Consider the following 7732-nt stretch of genomic DNA (forward strand, 5'->3'; position numbering starts at 1 on the left):
AATATCAAACTTGTATGATACAGCTAAATGAATGCTTTGAGGAAATGCTGCAGCCTTAGGAAATATTTTATTTTTATTTTATTTTATTTTTTAGTAGGGGAGATGGAGCAGGTGCAAAGGGAGAAGGAGAGAGAGAATCTTTAAGCAGGTTCTGCACCTAGCGCAGAGCCGGACACAGGGCTAGATCTAATGACCCTGGGATTATGACCTGAGCTGAAATCAAGAGCCAGCACCACCCTGGTGCCCCTTAATAAACGTAATGAAAGGGAATGCCTAGGTGGCTCAGCAGTTGAACAGCTGCCTTAGGCTCAGGGCATGATCCTAGAGTCCCAGGATGGAGTCCCACATCAGGCTCCCTGAAGGCAGCCCACAGCCCACTTCTCCCTCTATCTAGGTCTCTGCCTCTCTCTGTGTGTCTCTCATGAATAAATAAATAAAATCTTTCAAAAAATAAGTATTTGAAAAGACTGAAAATAAGTGAACGAAATATCCAACCAAAGCAGATATTAAAGGAGGAGGAAAAACAAGTCCAAATAAGGTAGTGGAAAGGGTCTAGGCATAAGAGTAAAACTGCTTTCTTTAAAAAAAAGAACAGCAACAACAAAATCAAGTACTAGTTCCTTGAAAAAGTGAGTATTATTTATAAATCTCTAGCAAGACTGATCAAGAGAAATGAGAAGCCACAAATAAGCATAACCAGAAATGGAAAGGAAACACCTAGAGATAATTTTTTTTTTAGATTTTAATTTTTTAATGCAATCTTTACTCCAGATGTGGGGCTTGAACTCACAACCCTTGAGATCAAGAGTTGCACATTCTACCGAGTGAGCCAACTGGGTGTACCCATGGCTATAGATAAGTTATTATGCTAATAGTATAAATAATTTTGTACCAATCCATTTGAAAATAATGATGAGGGGTGCTTGGGTGGCTCAGTCACTTGATTCTCTGCCTTTGGCTCAGGTCATGGTCCCATGGTCCTGGGATCAAGTCCTACTTGGGCTCTCAACTCAGTGGGGAGCCTGCTTCTCCCTCTTCCTCTGCCTGCTGCTCCTGCTTGTGCTCTCTCTCTGTTAAATAAATAAATAAATAAATAAATAAATAAATAAATAAATAAATAAATAAATAAGAATAATGATGAAATGCCAAATCTCCCCCAAATATTTTAATCACCAAATGGCTCAAAAACAAATACATTCTGAACAAACCAGCAGCCATTAAGTAAATCTGAATCAGCAGTCTAAAACCTCTCTCTCTTCAACCAATTTCACAAGATAATCTTTACTACACAGAGCCCAAACTCTCTATTTATTACAAACTTTTTTCATAATAAAGAAATAGATAAAGTTCTTCAACATTTTCTTTTTAATGTTATTATAAACCTATTCTCAAACCAGTCAAGGCCAGTGCAAAAGACAACTAAATACCCAAATCACTTACAAGCATAAATGCAACAATAACAAAATAGAGTCGAGTCAAATCAATAATATATAAAACTAACACATCATTAATGAGTTGGATTTATATTACTAAGGCAAAGATATTTCAAAATAATAAAGTCAATCAACCTAAAGAACAAAATGATATGATTATCTCAACAGATGCAGGAAAGTTGTAAATATAAACATTTATTTATTATCAATGATTTTGGCAAAGTGAGAAACTTTCTTAATCCAAAGATGATGTCATTTTTAGTATCGAACTTTCTAATGAATCCCCATAAAGTCAGGAAATAGTCAAGAGTTCCCAATTGGTATGCCTGAGTGGCTTAATGGTTGAGTGTCTGCCTTCGGCTCAGGTCATGATCCTGGAGTTCCAGGATTGAGTCCCACATCCAGATCTCCATGGAGAGCCTGTTTCTCCCTCTGCCTGTGTCTCTACCTCTCTATCTCTCTCCTGGATAAATAAATAAAATCTTAAAAAAAAAAAGAGTTCCCACTTATTGGCATCACTAGAAAATACCATACTAGAAATCCACACTAGAAATCTTAGTCCATAAAATATACAAAAAAGAAGCGAAGGCTTTAATAACAAAATGTTTTATTTATAAATAAAATGATTATGCGTATCAACCCTGGGCTAAATCAAGCCTATTATAATCCAAATCCAGCCACGCCCATTGGTCTCCATATTGCCTATGACTGCTTTTGATCTACAATCGCAGAGTTATTAGTGATTGCATGACCCTCAAAGACAAGAATATTTGCCATCTGTCTTCTCCAAAAAAAGTCTGTACACGCTTGGTCTACAAAATAATAAATATGCAGTAGATCAAACAGAATAAATCAAACAACCCATAAACTAGTAGAATAAAAAAAATAACAGTTTCTGGGCTGAAAATCAATGTATAGAAAATCAGTAGCATCTTTCTATGCCAGGATAATCTACTTGAGAGCTATATTCCAAAGAGAACAACTATTCACAATAACAATAAAATAAATAAACTTTATAGCATATAGAAAAATACGCCACACCTTTAAAAAAAGAATAAAATATTTTTGAAGGACATGAAATAAAAATCGGATAAAAATGCAATTAATGCTATTTCTTTGGCAAACTTTCCAATCACGATACAGCCAGTAAACTGCCCTGTTCCAGATTCTCAGATGCCCCTTGCCTGCCTGCTTGGCAGCTGTTTTGGTTATTTCTGGATTCCCCAACAACATGTGGGGTAGACAGAAAAACAATAGATAATTTGGATGTGATTGTGCCCAGTCTGCACAGAACAAATAAAGAACAAAATGAAGTATGAGAGTGAGAAAGACAAGAAAAGCCAATAACTGTTAAGTTTTAGTTCCTTAAGAATCCTAAAATATTAAATTTACAGGATATTTATAATGTGTTAAGCTCAAAAATAAAGCCTAATGCACCTATGTTTCATCATAACCCTATGAAGAAGATATCATTATTGTTTTCAATTTATACATGAGGAAACTGAGCTGGGGAGAGATTAGTGCCATTAATGAGTGACACAGCTAGGCATTCGGTAGGGATCCAAACTCAAGCAATGTAATTCCAGACCCTACTCTTAATCCTGACCCTGTGAAGTAGGTATTACTTCCTTCATTATTAGAGGTCATACTACTATCCTCACTGTCAGTTCCAGAAGCTTGGAATTCTGAAGTGACTTGACCAAATTCATCACTCTAGCCTTAAGATTCAAATGTGAAAGTTGACCAAATTCATATTCTTCCTACTGCAACCAACCATAGTCCAAAATAGAGTGACACTAGCAGGGGAGCAGGAGAAGAATAAAAAGCTTTAAGTATTAATTATTCAGCAGATACTATGATTTGGGGTGGAACAGACCTTCAGAAATGTCAATAGACTATACATTATTAATGGATTTATCAAAGTCAAGAATTTAAATATTTAAACATTTCTACTACTGAAACATAGGTAGCAAACCCCATAGTCACTAAAACTGTTTATAGCACATTAAATTTCTACCCTCAACTAATGATGTAGGGCTTCAATTTATCCAGTTCTAATAATTTGCTTTAGAAAGACAGGCCTGGGAGTCTCTGGAGAGAAGTGACAGGCAGGCAGGCATCCCAAGTTACTGATTCTCAATCTGCAAAACTGCTTCCTTCAACTGTTACATCATCTTTTAAGTGTCTTTTCATTCCATTCTAGGTAGAGATTTAATCCTTGATGATAATAGTTCAAAATAACCTTACCCTTTTATTTTCTTTAGAAGGTAGCCCATTCTTATTGTAGATTTAAGAAAAGAGAGATAATCTTTGACAACACTAACACCCCCTGAATACTGCCATAAAATTGCCTTAATCGAGAGACTTGCTTCTACCTCAGCCATGGGCCACCAAAGTACCTAGGATTTTGTGGGGCAAAGGTTGAGTCTGTGATGTAGAAGTAGAATTTGACTCCTCAGTAAAGTAGTTAGTAAGCAAACTACTGTGTGTAAAAGTTCTATTCAATGTCCGATGAACCAGCCCAAACCACCAGGTCAGAGTGTCTGAAGCTTCTGGACAGAGAATCAATGCTAATAGAAGGAGTTTTCTGCTCAAGCACTCTGGATTAGGACATGATCCCAGGCAGCTGCTGGAATTACTGCGATAGCTTTGAAGCCTCTCAAGAAAGTCACCTTGGGTCAGTCATGGTCAGTCCCGGGTTGAAAGCCCCGTTCAAGCAGGATGAAATACAGCACAGCTGAATAAAGAACTCAACATTTGAGGCAGGAGAATAATTCTTGGATATACCAGATGACTGGTCTGCTTCAGATTCCTGACCCAGTCAGCTTTGATTTCCTAGGCTTAGTAATGGGTAATACCAAGACTGCAAATTGGATATCTTTTGTTTTTTGTTGTTTTTTTTTTATTTTTTTTTATTGGATATCTTTTGTATGTAGTGCTGAGTGATACTAAAGCACCTAGTAAAGATCTTGTTGCCACATATAGGTATTAGTAATAATAGGTCAGTCTTGATGTATTTCCAAAATGTCAAAGCATGATCATCAGATAGGCCTTGCTGCCTCATCATTTTAACCATATATACTAGGCTGATTTGTCCCAGCTAGCTGGGTGTGGTTAAAATGGAGCAAAGAGGATTTCATTCAATCTGGCTTAAAAAATTACCAATAATTATCAAATTATTGGCCAGGATCCAGGTGAGAAGTCACTGCATAAAAGCAAAACAAATGGTCCCCAAAAGAAACAGCATTGACTTTAAGGGAAGAGAAGAAAACGGCCAAAAGTCTGAATATTCCCTCTGCGACTGAAGGCAATCTGGCATTCATATAAGAGCAGGCTGGTAAAGACGTATAATAAACAAAGTAAAAAAAAAAATTCATAGACAAAAATACAATTAGCACAATATAAAGTAGGGCATAGAATAAAAGTGAGGCACAGAATAATAAAATGTACAGTTAACCTCCAAATAGTAATTTAAAAGCCCAATTTGAGGGGCACATGGGTGGCTCAGTTGCTTACCCATCCAACTCCTGATTTAAGCTGAGGTCATGATCTCAGAGTCATGGGATCAAAACTTACATTGGGCTTTATGCTCAGCATGGACTCTTCCTGGGATTTTCTCTCCTTCTCCTTCTGCATCTCCCCCTGCTTGCAGCTGCACACTCTGTAAAAAAATAATAATAATACAAATAAATAAATAAAATAAAAAATAATATGAAATGAAAAAATAAAAGTCCAATTTGGCAATGTAAAGCAAAAGACAAATGAAACATGAATTCTTTGAAAACAACTTGAGTTTTTATAACTAAAGTGCCACCTAAATGCCAAAAAGAAGTACTGAAAGGAGTTGCATATTACTAGATATATCCTGCTATTAATTCTGAATTTAAAAGTTAATTCTAAAAAATACTACTCAGAACTTTTAGAAAGATAAAACAATTTTATTTAAAAGGATAGGGAAACAAACATGCTTAATTTATTGTAAGATGCTAAAGACTAAAAACACAATGAAGAAATATCTACGGTGTTCTGAAGAAAATGTTGTGAACCTTAAATCTTTTAGCCAGCCATATTATCGTTTGCACATAAAGACCAACTAAATATTTCTTCTGTTGTATAAGGATTCAGAAAATATACTCCCAGATTTTTCTTTTCTGGAAAAGGATATTACTCCATTATATATTCTAGCCAATTAAAAATTATATGTACATATCCAAAAAAAGAGAAAAACCTTGGATATAAAAAATACTAGAGGTAAAGGCAACTAGTAAACCCTAGGACTATATCAAAACAAGGGTGACAATGCATTTCTAGAGTTTAATGCAACTGCTCAGAACAGATACTTTTATAAACAAGACAAATAAAGAAAAATTTTAAGTTTCTAAAATAGAAAATTATATTTTAAAAATAAAAAAATTTAAAGCGTTTTTTAAAAATCTGGAGCTAAAATAATGATTTTTAGAATTACAAATATTATCAAACCTGGGTCTTAGGAAGCAGAGGAAGACAAATTGAAATTTTTAGAAATGCAAAGGTTTTATTCTCATCAGAGATTATAGATATTAATGTGACAGTAAAACATAGGCTCAAGAATATAAAAATTTAGGAGTACCTTTTGGAAAGGAAATATGGCTGAAAAAAGAATAAGGAATATTCTATGATGCTGATACATAGTGTGCTACCTTTTTGAAAAATCATGCTGCACACTTTTGATCTAAGCAATTTTCTATATGCATGTTATACTTTTTAAAATTGATCTTAAATTCTAGAAACTATAAGGTATTATATCAAAGTTGTAGGATATAAGTTAATATATAATATCCACCATTTTCCTATATACCCGCAATGAATAAAAAGGAATTTAAAATTAAAATCACAATACCATTTTAATAACACCTCCCCAAAATGAAATACTTAGGTATAAATCTAACAAAATATGTACAAGAGTTATATTAGAAAAATTACAAAACTCTGATGAACAAAATCAAGGAATACCCAAATGAATGGAAAGATATTCCAGGTTCATGGATAGGAAGGCTCAACGTTGTCAAGATGTTAATTCTTCCCAACTCTAATTACAGATTCTACATAATCTCAATCAAAATATCAGCAAATTATTTTGTGAATATTGAAAAACTGATTCTAAAGTTTATACTGAGAGGCAAAAGACCCAGAATAGACAGCTTAATTTTGAAGAACTAACATTATCCAACTTCAAGACTTACTATAAATCCAGTATTTGGCATTGGCAAAAGAAAAGACAAATAAATCAATGGAACAGAATAGAGAATCCAGAAACATCCTCACATAAGTATATGATCTTTGTCAAAGAAGCAGAAACAATACAAAAGAGAAACGATGGTCTTTTCAACAAATGGTGATGGAGCAACTGGATATTCACCTTAAAAAAAAGAAGAAGACTAATCTAGACACTGACTTTACACCCTTCACCAAAATTAGCTTAAAATAGATCATGGATTTAAATGTAAAACACAAAACTATAAAAGTCCTAGGCAAAACATGGGAGAAAATCTAGACAAATGAGTATGGTGATGACTTTTTAGATATAGTACCAAGGGCACAATCCATGAAAGAAATAAGTTGGATTCCATTAAAATTAAAAACTGCTCTATGAAAGTGCCCCAGAGAATGAGAAGACAAGTCACATGCTGTGAGAAAATATTTATAAAACACACATCTGATAAAAGACTTTTCAAAAATACAAAGAACTCTTAAAACTCAACAATAAGAACACAAACAACCTGATTTTAAAATGGGCCAAATACCTTAAAAAATGAACCAATGGGGCAGCCCAGGTGGCTCAGCAATTCAGTGCAGCCTTCAGCCCAGGGCCTGATCCTGGAGACCCAGGATCGAGTCCCACGTCAGGCTCCAGGCATGGACCCTGCTTCTCCCTCTGCCTGTGTCTCTGCCTCTCTTCCTCTCTCTGTATCTCTCATGACTAAATAAATAAAATCTTTAAAAAAAAAAGAACCAATGAATATATAAATATGGAAAATGAGCATATGGAAAAATGTTCAACATCATATGTCATTAGGGAAAATTAAAACAATAAAATATTTCTATACACCTATGAGAGTGGCCAAAATCTAGAACACTGACAATACCAAATGCTGGTGAGGATGTTGGAGCAAAAGGAAGTTTCATTCATTTCTGGTAGGAGTGCAAAATGGTACAGTCACTTTGGAAGACAATTTGACAGTTTCTCACAAAACTAAACATGTTCTTACTATAACATCCAGCAATCATACTCCTTGGTATTTGGCCAAAGGAGTTGAAAA

The sequence above is a fragment of the Nyctereutes procyonoides genome, unplaced genomic scaffold (assembly GCF_905146905.1).
Source record: "Nyctereutes procyonoides isolate TBG_1078 unplaced genomic scaffold, NYPRO_anot_genome, whole genome shotgun sequence".
In the NCBI taxonomy this organism is placed as follows: domain Eukaryota; kingdom Metazoa; phylum Chordata; class Mammalia; order Carnivora; family Canidae; genus Nyctereutes; species Nyctereutes procyonoides.